Source organism: Capsicum annuum, chromosome 2 (assembly GCF_002878395.1).
Source record: "Capsicum annuum cultivar UCD-10X-F1 chromosome 2, UCD10Xv1.1, whole genome shotgun sequence".
NCBI lineage: Eukaryota > Viridiplantae > Streptophyta > Magnoliopsida > Solanales > Solanaceae > Capsicum > Capsicum annuum.
The window spans coordinates 86,022,743-86,036,584 of NC_061112.1; the positions used below are offsets into that span (position 1 = coordinate 86,022,743).

The 13,842-nt window shown below is 34.6% G+C and overlaps 1 long non-coding RNA gene across 2 annotated transcripts in view; it reads right to left on the reverse strand.

Moving 5' to 3' along the window:
• Positions 1-4,096, reverse strand: part of LOC107858674 — a 25,983-nt gene extending 21,887 nt beyond the window's left edge. Inside the window, exon 1 of one of the 2 annotated variants that reach the window (XR_001671189.2) lies at positions 3,239-4,011. This is a non-coding gene — a long non-coding RNA (uncharacterized LOC107858674). Of the gene's footprint in view, positions 1-3,238 lie in introns of both variants that reach the window. The other variant, XR_001671188.2, reaches the window with a different exon arrangement.
• Positions 4,097-13,842: the final 9,746 nt, after the last annotated feature.

Below are 13,842 nucleotides of genomic sequence, written 5' to 3' on the forward strand. Positions count from 1 at the left end.
AAAAAAATACTTCATAGCAAATAATTAGTAAAAAATAATTAGTTGAAAATTAAAATTGTCAAAGCCCCTCTTTTTACTTAAGAAAACGTTCATTTAACTAGTCTAGTGTTAATTGCGAAAAGTGAAGGCATTAATTTATTCCGAAAGGAAATCACAAATTTCAAAGCAATACATCACAACAAGTGACTAATAAAGTTCCAATAATAATACCATTCCAAGTTTCAAGAGAATAACATTGCGCAAATATTAAATAAAGGGAAAGGAATAAGATATACTTCCTCCGTTTCACAATAAGTTAATTATTAGATTTTGACCCTCTTCAAAAGCAAAGACACATGATACATCACTCCCAATGCACATTTAATGAATAGAATCGTCAATATGGGTCAAGGATCGGTGGGTCAGCCCGGTCAGGCCTGTAATTTGATGGGCGAATTTCAATTTTTGCAATCCATTTAAGAACAGGACTTTTTAGCTCGGCCTGAATAAGCCCATGGCCCGTACGACTTGAGGAATATGGGTTGGACTAGCCCGTGGGCCAGTCCGTCAGTTAAATAATAAATAATTTAAAAATAAAATAAAATACTAAAAAATAATAAAACAGTTAAAAAACAATCTAGTCCAATGATAACCATTGACCGGTTTCATTAACAAAGAAAATGGAAATTGAAAAGTTTCCTACTTTCCTATCTAATAAATAATAAAATAATTAAATATCCAGCACTAAAACATAAAGAATATATTGTACTCTTCACTATCCTAATTGTCCTAGTTCAGCTAGCCGCCTTCTCTTCACTATATCTCCCTCAACGCGCCATCAGCTTTCAACTGTGATGTTTCTGATTGAGTAGTGTCACCTCTTCGTTTTCTTTTTACTTTGGGTGATTCGAGCTCTAACTCCCTTTTGATTAACAAACATTAATACTATGTGTTATTGTGTGATAAATATTTATGTTTATTAACAGTGTTAAATTAAATTATAAAATATTATTTTTTAAAAAGCTAACTGGCCCGTGAGGCCCACAGCCCAGAGGGTAATAACATGGGCTTGGTGTTTTTTGACCCGTCATTTAAATGGGCCATCCCGGCCTAACCCCGTGACTCGTCAAACTCAAAGCCCGTATGAGCTGGGCCAACCCGTATTGACAGCTCTATTAATGAAGGGTAAATTTGAAAAAAATTCCAACATCTACCTTGAATTGTGAAGCATTTACTTATTTTGAAACATAAAAAATACTCCAACAATTAACTTACTATGAAACGGAGGAAGTACTAGACGCCTAATGAAGCTTAAGTTTAAACAATTCGAAGCTCTGCGATCTTAGTGGTGTTTGATCCGATGTTGGGTTGAAATAAAGTTCCGTCAAAATTCTCACTTCCGAATTCACATGTAAAAAAAAAAGATATGGATCAGCAACTAAATAAAGTATACGTGCAGGGTATGGAGTAAAGGGGCGAAGTGTATTTCAAAGTGCGGACGAGTATGGTATGATGCTCTGAACAGTCTGAACAGTCCCATATTTTGGACTTTAAACAAATTGTTATCATTGAAATCAACAAGATAAGTTGATCGTTATATTGTCCACTTACATTAACTCTCTTCTATATTTTTTTAATAGCAACCACAATGTGGACAAATCTTACTAAATTTCCTATTGTGTTGATAAATCTTCGGATCTATATTATATTCAACTTTTGCAAACTCATTTAAAGAAAATTAAAGGAATAATATCTTGACCACCAAACACCCAATTAGCACTAAAATAATACAATAAAATATACTGATTGTACTTTTGATGAGAGAAAAGTTATATCATGTGAGCAAAAGTACTAATATAATAATTTACTTGGCCGTTTTCAATTGCGGCCTCCGTTCCACAACAAGTTAATTATTGAATTTTGATACATATGTTAAGAAAAAAAATAAAGACATAAATTTATCATATTTTTTTATTTTTATCTTCTTCAGAAAGCAAAGATACATGATACATCATCCCCAATGCATATTTAATGGAGGGTAAATTTAGAAAAAAATTTCAACATTTACTTTGAATTGTGAATCATTCACTTATTTTGAAACACTAAAATTGCTCCAACAATTCACACGGAGGGAGTATTAAATTATGGCTTAGAATTATTTACTTGTTTATTATTTTTTAACGCATGGGTGAAAAAACAACCAGCCACTAACTAAAATGTTAGGCTTCTTTTATCTAATCTAAACCCGGACTCGAGAAGTGCAATGGCGTCCATAAAAGAATCACTTGTAGATGTAACAAAAAGTAGAGAACGTGGAATCTCCTAAGTCTTTTTACCAAAGAAATCAATTGTACAAATACCATACTTTGGCACAAGAAAACACCAAATTGTATATTGCAGACACAAAACCTTGCACTTCATATAGATGTGAAGATAATTACAAAGAACAAAAATTAGGAAATTCATGTATCAAATTCGAAGCAAAAATTTAGAACTACCAAGTCTCTTTGCTAAATTCGAGATCAAAGCATTTTTTTATTTTTTTTTGCAACTATTCCCAAGTGATTGGCATGAAGCTACCATGGAACACATTCCAGAGAAGTTCTTCACCGCTCATCCCGTCATTGGGAGATAGAGAAAATATCGTAAACAATTGGTCAAACACTTTGGATAACGGATAAACAAAGAACATACAACGTGGTGAGGTACAACAACAATAACATACTCAGTGTATTTCTATCTAATGGGATTTGGAGAGAATAGAATATATGCAGACTATACCACTATCTCTAGTTGTTTTCGATAAACCCCAACTTAAAATTAATAACACTACAATAAATATAAAAAGTAAGAACACATAAACTAGTATGATACACAAAATAAACAAACAGTATAATGCAACCTTTTGTACATTTCAACAACTTACACTTTAATATAGACAAAAAAAAGAACAAAAAAATAACAAACTCACAAATTTGAACACGAAAAAGCTATGTACATAAATAAAACCCCATTCACGAATTAGATTCAGGGACAAAACGACATCACCACCAAGCTTGAAAACTAAGGACCAACCTTTCATCTACAGACCCACTATCCAGAATTAACAACCACAACATAATCTTAATCAAAGTTCATGTGTGAAGCCTTTCATCCAGAGTCAACAGCAACAACAAAATCCAACAACAGAAACAGCATAATCCGAACAGTAAAACAAAACGAGATGAAGAAAAGTGAAGCGAAAAGAGGGAGTTTGCACCTTTTTCGGGGCAGCAATACTGAGGCTCAACGTCAAGGATTATTCCGGCCGCTAAACTCAACTATAGAACTTCGGCTTGGACAAAAATCGGACAAAAAAACAGTAAAGTTGAGATTTCTCCGGCGAACTTACTTCACTCGATCTTCTCTCTGTTTTTCCGCCTCTTTCCCACCGATCTCGAGCCTTATTTTCTCTCCCTTTCCCCGGTCCTGGCTTTCTTTTTTTCAATTGTTTCACTCGTTTTTTTACCTTTGTGACTTCTTTCTTTCCGACCTCCAAGCCCATTCCTTTGAGTGGTAAAATAGTCGATATTTATAGCCAAATTCGGACTTCAAAGTCCGAATTTGAAATCAAAAACTTTGCTAGAGCCAACGAATAGAAAAGAGGGAAAACTCAATTCAAAAAACTCTAAAAAGGGGCATTTCTCAAGCTTTAACGGAGGATTTACAATCGAATCGAGTTGTTGCACCAATTTGGGGTCTGTTTATTTTCTGATTTTTGATTTTCTGGGTTGATGGATGATGAAAAGAGGAGATTCTGTTGCAGAACAATTAACAAGGGGTAATGGGACAGTGTTCCAGTGGAATAATAGCCAGGTAAATTATAGAAATTAAACTAAGCTAGATTGAGAACTAAGCTAAGAACTAATTACGGCTAAGATATTTTTCATATATGATAGTAAAAATGGAAATGACTCATTACAATTTATAGTATTTCAATCTTAGTTAACTCATCCTAATCCTTAAGGGATAAGGTTGAAATTGTACTACCTCTGCAGGAATATTCCTTGGACTACAAAGGGACCTTGAACAATTGTGGATTCCTAATGTGTATTTAAATTAACTGAGGGATCCAAAATAAAAAAAGAACTTAACCATAAATAGAAACTACAATTACTTAACAAATTTAACGGCTAGGTACAACAATGCTAGCTAAGGGTACTACTCTCTTCAGCCACGATTTTCCTGTTCTTCAGCTAGTGATAGCTTCATCTGCATCATTTTTCCTTTCTTCGAAACTTCCTTGTCCTCAAGGAAGAATGATGGAAATCAGATCTTCATCACTTGATAATCTTCCCATTCCCATGTGGCATGCTCCTTGGTCATGTTCTTCCAGTGAATCAAAAGTTGAGGGATGGCCTTATTTCCCCTCTTTATCATCCTTCTTTCTAGTATATTTTTCGGTTCCTCACAGTAAAGACTGGCTGGATCAACAATTGGGGTGTGAGTGAAGTGGCTAGGGACCTTATGACAAGCTTTTAGCTGAGAAACATGAAAGGTGGGGTGGATTGACACTTGAGGGGTAGAGATAATTTGTAGGTCACTGACCCCACCCTTTGAATGGTCTGGTAAGGTCCATAAAACTTGGTTGATAGTTTGGTGAAAGCCTGATTAGAGAGGGTGGCTTATCTATATGGTTGTATTTTGAGGTACACCCAATCTCCTACTTCCAGTTGTCTATCACTTCTTTCTTTGTTAGCTAAGGACTGCATCCTTTGTTGGGCCCTTCCCAAATGATATTGGAGCATCTGAGATTTGAGTTCCCTCTATAACTTCTCCTGCGATGTAAGGGAGATGAAGTGGTGGTGGTTAACCATATAGGGCCTCATAAGGGGTGGTCTGGATAGCTGAATGAAATATGGTGTTGTACCACCACTCTGCCATAGGTAAGTAGAGGGACCAATCCGATTGATTATCAGAACAAAAGCATCTTAAATATGTCTCTAAGGTTCTGTTGAGCACCTCTGTTTAGCCATCAGATTGAGGGTGGTACGCAGTTAAAGTACTCAAGGTTACTTCATGTGCTGAGAACAATTCTTGCCAAAACCTGCTAAGGAAAATGGGGTCCCTATCACTGACTATATTCTCAGGCATGCCATATAGTTTAAAAACTTGATCAAGGAAAACTTGAGCTACAGTCACAGCTGTGTAAGGATGACTGAGGGCTATGAAGTGGCCGCTTTTGGTTAATCTAACTACCACTACCATGATGGTAGTCTTACCCTTACACTTTGGCAACCCATCAATAAAGTCCATGCTAATGTTGGACCAAGCAGAAGTAGGGATTGCCAAGGGTTGTAGAAAGCCAGGTGATGATGCAGCATCATATTTACTCCTTCGGCATATGGAACAACTCCTGACATAATTGTTAACATCCTCTCTTAGCTTTTTCCAATAGAACATGTGTTACAGCCTCCTGTAAGTATTTTCCATTCCAGAATGACCACCACTAGGAGCATCATGCCACAACTGCATAATGTCATGCCTAAGTTGCTCATCCTTCCCTATCACTAACCTTCCATATCGCCTGAGTTGCTGGTTATAGTAGGTGAACCCCTTCTGACCTTCATCCTGGTCTATCAGTTTTTGGATCAGTTTCTTGAGTTGTTCATCCTCATCCCAACTTGCCTTGATCCTCTGGAAGAGATTAGTTCCCACAGGGATTACTAATAATAGAAACAAGTAAGCAGCTGGCACTCTTGAGAGGGAATAATTAGCTTATTCTCTCCTCCTTTCTTGTATTCAATCTGGAAATCAAACTGCATAAGCGTTGCTATCCACTTTATCTGAGTACCAGTATGAAGCTTTTGATCAAGTAAAAACTTAAGAGCCTTTTGATCTGTCCTTACAACAAACTGTCTTCCCAACAAGTATTGTGACCATTTGGTTACTGCCAAAACCAGAGCCAAGAGCGTTTTGTCATAAACAGATAGAACCTGATGTCTTAATGATAACCCCTTGCTCAGGTATGCTAGAGGATGCCCTTCCTGCATCAATACTGCACCTATACCAATGTCATATGCATCAGTTTCTACCATAAATTGGAGTGTACTACTAGGCAAGCTAAGTATAGGTGCATAAGTTACAGCTTCCTTAAGTTGATTGAAAGTCTGTGTAGCCTTATCACTCCAAATAAACCCTTTTTTTAAAAAAAGTTCAGTAAGAGGCTTGCTTATCCAACCATACCTCCTAATGAATCTCCTGTAATAGCCAACTAGACTAAAGAATCCTCTTAGTTCCTTAGCAGATTTAGGAGCAGGCCACTTTTGCACAGCTTCAATCTTCTTAGGGTCAGTGGTTACACCTTCTGCAGAGATGAAATGCCCTAAGTATTCCACCCTGGTAGCACCAAAAGAACATTTTCCCTTCCTAACAAAAAGTTGATGTTTGATGAGCAGGTCAAACATAATTCTCAGGTGCTGCAAATGCTCTTCTATGTTTCTGTTGTAAACAAGAATGTTATCAAAGAAAACTAGGATGAATTTCCTGAGGTATACTTTGAAAACATAATTCATGAGACCTTGGAAGCTTGAGGGGGCATTAGTGAGGCCAAAAGGCATCACTAAGTACTCACAGTAACCAGAATGTGTCCTGAAAGTAGTCTTCTGCAAGTTTTCTCGAGCCATCCTTATCTGATGGTAGCCCGACCTCAAGTCAAGCTTAGTGTACACCTTGGAACCCCCTAACTCATCCAACAGCTCCTCAACAATAGGCATAGGGAACTTATCCTTGATAGTGATCTTATTTAGGGCTCTATAATCCACACACAGCCTCCAAAGCCATCCTTCTTACCTACTAGCACCACTGGTGAGGCATAAGGGCTACAACTAGGTTGTACTATGCCTTGATCCAACATCTCTTGTACCAACTTTTCAATTATGTCCTTCTGTCTTGATGAATACCTGTAGGGTCTAGTGTTTACAAGGATTGTTGCCCTTTTGTAGTGGAATCCTGTGATCAAATGTGGCCCTGGATGGAGGGAGTTGTTGAGGGTGTCCAAACAACATGTAAAATTCCTCGATCAAGGTCACAATTTTAGGATGGATATCCACTAATTCTTCTTCAGTGAGGGATTCTGCTGGTAAAACTTTGATCATGAACAAATGACCACTATTGTGAGTCATCTTGTCTAACCCCCTTGCATCACTATCTTGGTGCTTTCCTTGACTCCTTGTAATTGTACCTTCTGGTCCTGATACATAAAGGATAGTGTAAGTTTCTGGAAATTGAGCTGAAGATCACCTAATGGCAACAACCACTGCACTCCTAAAATCATATCACAAAACCTCAAGGGAAGAAGTAGGAAGCTGTCAACAAAAGTAGTTCCTTGCATCATCCATGTGAACCCTCTACACATCTCATTGGTTTGCCTGTTTCCCCCATCAGCAACATTGATAGACTGAGGTTTCATTGATATCACTTCCAACCCCAACTGTCTAGCAACTTCATCATCTATAAAATTATGAGTACTTCCTGGGTCAACTAAGATATTGAGAGGTTTCTTCTCACTGCACCTTTTCACTCTTAGTGTGTGAAATCCAGGAAGTCCATTCAAGGCATGAATGGATATTTTATATTTCTCCTCCACTCTTTCTACCTCTATCTCAGTCGCACCTGGTTCTTCAGGCTGTGCTTCTTCTTTCTGTACCTCCCCATCATCCATTTCTAATAAATAAAGTTGCTTAGAGGTGCTGCACTCTTGGCCAGGGATAAACTTTTCCTCATAAAAAAAGCAAAGTCTTTTTTGTCTCTTCTCACTCATCTCAGCTGGAGTAAGTCTCTTAGTATTGCTTTTATTGAGATCCACAATGTTATCCCTTTTTGGTGGTTGATAATCTTTTCTATGGGTTCCACCCCTGTGACTAGTCCCAAGAGATAACCCCTTACTCTGACTAGTACCCCCACTATACATTGTAGACCTGGCTAATTTGAGCTGAGCATTAACTTGTAATTTTGTGTTCCTGGATAATTGATAGGCTTGGGGAAGGGAATGGGGTCTGTGATTCTTGACAGCAAACCCAATCTCTGGTTTCAACCCAGTGATATAGGCACTAATAGCATACTCAGGAGGTAGAGTCAACCTAGTCATGATTCTATCAAACTCCTTCTGATACTCTTTTACCAATCTAGTTTGCTTTACTAATTTCAACTCAGCCATGGGGTTTGAGTACTCAGCCCCAATCTATCCATCAAGGAATAAATCTATTCTTCCCATGAAGGAGGAGGTAGATGAGCCCTACTCCTCACATAATCCAAATGCCACTCAATGGCCATATCATCAAAATGGATAGATGCTACTTTAACTCTTAAATTATAATCTACCTTATCCAAGGAAAAGAATTGTTCTACTTTGCAAAGCCAAGTTCTCAGCTGAGTACCACTGAATCTAGGGAACTCCATCTTGGTCATCCTAGACATTGTTGGACCTCCAGCGTGATACTGAGCCTGAATTGGTGGACCATTATTTCTGTCAACTCCAGATGTTCCTCCTGATGTTTGTCCAACTTGGGCTGACTGTGGAACTGGTCCCATGGTTGCTGCATATTAAGGCATAGATACCACCCCCACGTGAACTCTAGCTGGAGAACAAGAGGGCATTGGAGGTCTTCCAGTAGAAGGAGGTAACCAAGCCATGGGATTCCCTAAAGGGGTATAAACCTCACCACCTCCATCTTGCCCTTCAGTACTCTTACCCCGATCGAACCTTCTAGTTTCTTCTATAGATTCCTTCAACTCAACCAAATCCTTTTCATGTTGAGCCTCCAATTGATTTTGTCTAACATTAAAGTTGACAATCTCCACCGTCATCCTTTCAAACATTGACTTAATTTTATCCATATCTGTAGAAATTGCTATCCCACAGAGCTCAAGAAAGTTCTCTGATACCAAATGTTGCAGAACAATTAACAAGGGGTAATGGGACAGTGTTCCAGTGGAATAATAGCCAGGTAAATTGCAGAAATGGAAGTAAGCTAGACTGAGAACTAAGCTAAGAACTAATTACGGCTAAGATATTTTTCATATATGATAGTAAAAATGGAAATGACTCATTACAATTTATAGTATTTCAACCCTAGCTGACTCATCCTAATCCTTAAGGGATATGGCTGAAATTGTACTATCTTTGCAGGAATGTTCCTTGGACTACAAAGGGACCCTTGAATAATTGTGGATTCCTAATGTGTATTTAAATTAACTGAGGGACCCAAAAAAAAAAGAACTTAACCATAAATAGAAACTACAGTTACTTAACAGATTTAACGGCTAGGTACAACAATGCAAGCTAAGGGTACTACTCTCTTCAGCCACGATTTTCCTGTTCTTCAGCTGGTGACATCTTCATCTGCATTAGATTCTTAGCATACTAGTAGCTCAGCAGCGGCAGCTATGGTTGCCACAGCTATTCTGATTTCGGATAAGAAGGAGAGAGGTGAACAGGCGAAGAGGAAAGATCGGTTGTTGGCGCTGTGTTTTGGGTAACGTGAAAGGGATGAAGTGATGGATCTTTTGGAAAAAATCTTCACGTGTGCGTTGTCTTTCTTGGGTGATGAAAGATGCGTGTTATTTATTGTACTGGTTTGAAAGAAAAATTGACTAAAATTTGGACTGTCCGATTATTTGATCGGATAGTTTAGATACAATTTAAAATAAAAAAATATCTAAATATATATATATATATATATATATATATATATATTTAAATTTGAAAATTTCAGACCTTCGGATTGGAAATAAATTATCGGATCAGATTTTGTTGGATGAGAATTGGTGTGGCAGTGTGATTGACGAACATTGTATAGCGTCGATTGACGAAGTATATATGGATATTAAACTGTTTTTTTGGCCAATTTTTGAATTTTTTGACTAAAATTTATAAATAAGAGTTGGATTTGGATAAAATAAAAAAGTATAAACTAAATAAATCTAGTAATTACATAAAATCCCTTCAGTCTCTCTCTCCCAATTTTGAGAAATATACTCATACATCTAGTCGATCCTCATACATTGCTGGAATGTATGATAAAGCTGATTAGGCTATATCTAATGAAAGATAAATCTAATAATATCAATTTTTTTCTTAATTCACACAATTAATTACCCAACATTTTGTGGTGTATGATTCAATATAGTAACTGAAATTTAAATTCAAAAAATATGTTAAACATCACATTAAACATATTAAACTTTCTTCTTTGTTGAATTACGTTCAGTAAAAAAAACATCCTCTACTATTTTCTTTAGTTCTCAGAAAAATCAATATGAACATCCTCATATAGTTGCGACATTCGGGCTTTTGGGAGTCGAAAATTATAATCAATCCTAAAAAAGTGACGCAATTATTATTTCAAAAAGTATAACTTTCTTGAAATTGATTGCTACGATCGCGATGGAATTGAATATTAATGAAGTTCGTTAAAAAATAGAAGTAAAATACATTGTTGAGGGTAATTCTTCTCCAATTATCATAAGAAATGACAATGGAGTGAGGGTTTACATTGAGTTGAAGAAACAATTCTCGAAATTGGTTAATTTTCTTCTGTGTATATCCACTTTCGACAAATCGAATAAGGATATCGAGTTTGACGGAGAAATAGGCATTGTACTTTGTATTGAAGGTAGTGAATATGGTTCGATTGCGTTAACGATTGTTGAAACGCAAAATCAGTATGCATTATACGTTTCAAAATTTGAAGTGAAGAATTTTATTACTGGTTACAAGAACACCGAAATAAAATTTGATCAGCTTTATAAGGATAAGCAAACTCTGGTTGCAGTAATGGCTAGATATGCAATAGCTAATGGATTCAACACCAAAGCGAAACGATCTGACAAACAAAGGTATGAACCTAATTTTTATTTTAATTTGTTGATGGTTTAATGTATGGTTATAATTAGGGGTGTACATAGGTCGGGTTGGTTCGGTTTTTATTAAAAAAAAAAAATAAACCAATCATGTCAGTTTATTAAAACTATAAACCAAATCAAACCAACATAAAATTAGTTTTTTCGGTTTAGGTTTTAGTCAGTTTTTTGAGTTTTTCGGTTTTTTTGGCTTTTTTTTATAATCTTTAGTTTTTACAATTATATTGTGATCGAAGATTAGATCAAATATATTTTCACTCATGTGCTAATGAAAAACTATAATTATGAAAAATGAGGAGCGGAAAACTCTCTTGAAACTAAAAAGTGAGATGAAGAGTGAAAAGTTTAGGTTTTATGTTTATATTGGATTTTCGATCATTTAATTAACAATTAATGGACAAATATTACAACTTGAAGACCTAAATTTTTTGCAATATAGGACAAAATTCAGAAATAACATACTTATCCCCTTAATTATGAGTTTCATAGCAACATTTTCATAATTAAATAATATAGCAAGTTGTATTTTTGCAAATTGTTGCTACAAAAATACAAATACATATGATTTTTACTGCCCTTATGATCGATATGTATTTTGTATTTTTGCAAACTGTTGCTATAAAAATACAAATACATACAAATACATATGCTACAAAATGTAATTTGATAAAAGTGTTGTTATTTTTTGTAATTTAATACTTAAGTATGCTACTTTATGTATTTTTTCCAATATATATCTACATCTACTTTCAAATTATTGAAAATTACTAAAATTAGTTGAAAAAGTATTCAAAAGTAGATTATAATTAATATTTTATGTATAAAAAAGTTAGAATATTAGATATATATATATATATATATATATATATATATTATGTCGGTTTGATTCGGATTCGGTTTGACTTTTTTTTTGTTAACACCAAACCAAACCAAGAATGGTCGAGTTTTTTTTCTAACGTCAAACCAATCTAACCAAACCATAAGTCATTTTTTTTCTCGATTTGATTTGGTTCATCGGTTCGGTTTGACTTGACGGTTTGGTCTGTACATCCCTAGTTATAATCTATAAAAAATTTTGAACAAACTGTTGTAATGAAGAAGCTTTCTGGCGAAGTTTATAATAATAGCAATAACGTATAATATGAAGTTATACATTCGAACGAATGTATAATGAAATCGTAACAGCTGCAAATTAAGCATTCAACTGAAATCGTGAATTTTATATCTATATTAAAATACATTGACTATGTATTTGTATTTGATGCAACTATGTTCTGCACTATCCTAACAATGATTGCAAATGAATCTTGAAGGCGTCTTGTATGAATCATTCAAAAAAATTTGTGATTAAAAAATTTGATTCGAAACATACATGCAGTCTTAGTGATAGAGTGCTGAAAAACTTGGTTGCTACAACAGATTTTGTGAGTGAATTTACAGCACCAAAATTAGTTAACCACAAGAGAATACACACACCGACGGACATAGTTGAAGAGATGAAGGTCAGTATGGAGTTGATATTAACTACATGAAGACATAGCGCGCAAAAGAGAAGGCAATTCTGATGTTTTCAATTACTGACTGTTATTACATTATACAGTCTTTGTTTGTTTAAGATTGATAAAAGTTAACTATGTTTATAATCACATTTTTAATAAAGTATAAAGAAATTTAATGTGTGGAATGTGATTAAAGTTTGGGAAAGTATGTACATTTAATTATGTTATGGACATATGTATAAGTTGGTTTGTACATAAATGATTTATATGTTGAACTGTTATTTCGTACATTGAGTAATAATATAAGTTGTTTAACACATAAATGATTTATATATTATACTGTTGTTTCCTACTTTACGTTCTAAAACAAAGAGTATGATGGTATGTTATACATGTAGTTTAATGTATGAAGACATGAGAAATGTATAATGTTATTATATTGAATAGGCAGTAAAATATCAAAATATGATAAAACGTACCTATGTATAATCACATGTTTAATGTATTATGCATTATGCATTTAATGTTTGAGCTTTAAACATATAATGTTTTATTATTTGTTATACATTACTTATAATTGACAGTTTAAAGTATATTAGTTTCTTATACTATAGTTATAAATGACAGTTTAATGTAATATTTGCAAACTGAGATAGTATTTGTACACATTTATGTATAAGGTTTAATTAAACAATGGTATTACAAACATCTGATTTTACGATGGTATTATAATTGTATTTTATATTTAACGTATAATGTAGTGTATTTAAGTTATATATAATGTATAAATAGCATTCTAACATTTGAGAAGTTCCAATTCAATAGATTTTACGTCCTTGCAATACACATAATGAAAATCGTAAACATGACCCTATTAAAAAACGCTTTTAACTATAAATAACTTTTTTTAACTATAAATAATTTACGTATGTATAAGCAATTCTAAGAGATCAATAAAAACTAAAATCCAAACAAACATCAAAAACTAACTAGTGATATAATTGTTTAACATCCATTACTAAAAATAAGAATTAGATGTTTCCATGCAGAATGGTTAAAAAGTTGTGCTCCTCTAAAGTAACTATGACAGTTTCATCAATCAATTGGAGATAACTATTCCTTGGACGCGGAGGATCGTCATTATCACTTGTGTATCCTTTTATTATCTTGGTTACTCCATAATGTCATAGTAAAGAGGCATAGCGTGCACATTGAGTTTGTGCGTCAAAATCACGTGAACGCACTTCCAATCCTTCACTTAGAATTTCTACATATGCAGCAACAAAAATGCCACAGTTCCTGTAGTGAAAAACAAATTAATTTTAACAATTCATTCAAAAGTTAATCCATGATTATACATGTAAAAAGTATATTTGCCCTATCCAATTGCACTGAGACATGTCAAGAAATACCCAAAAGATTGTATGAGCACCTTTTACATATTGTAAAGAATACCTTGCTT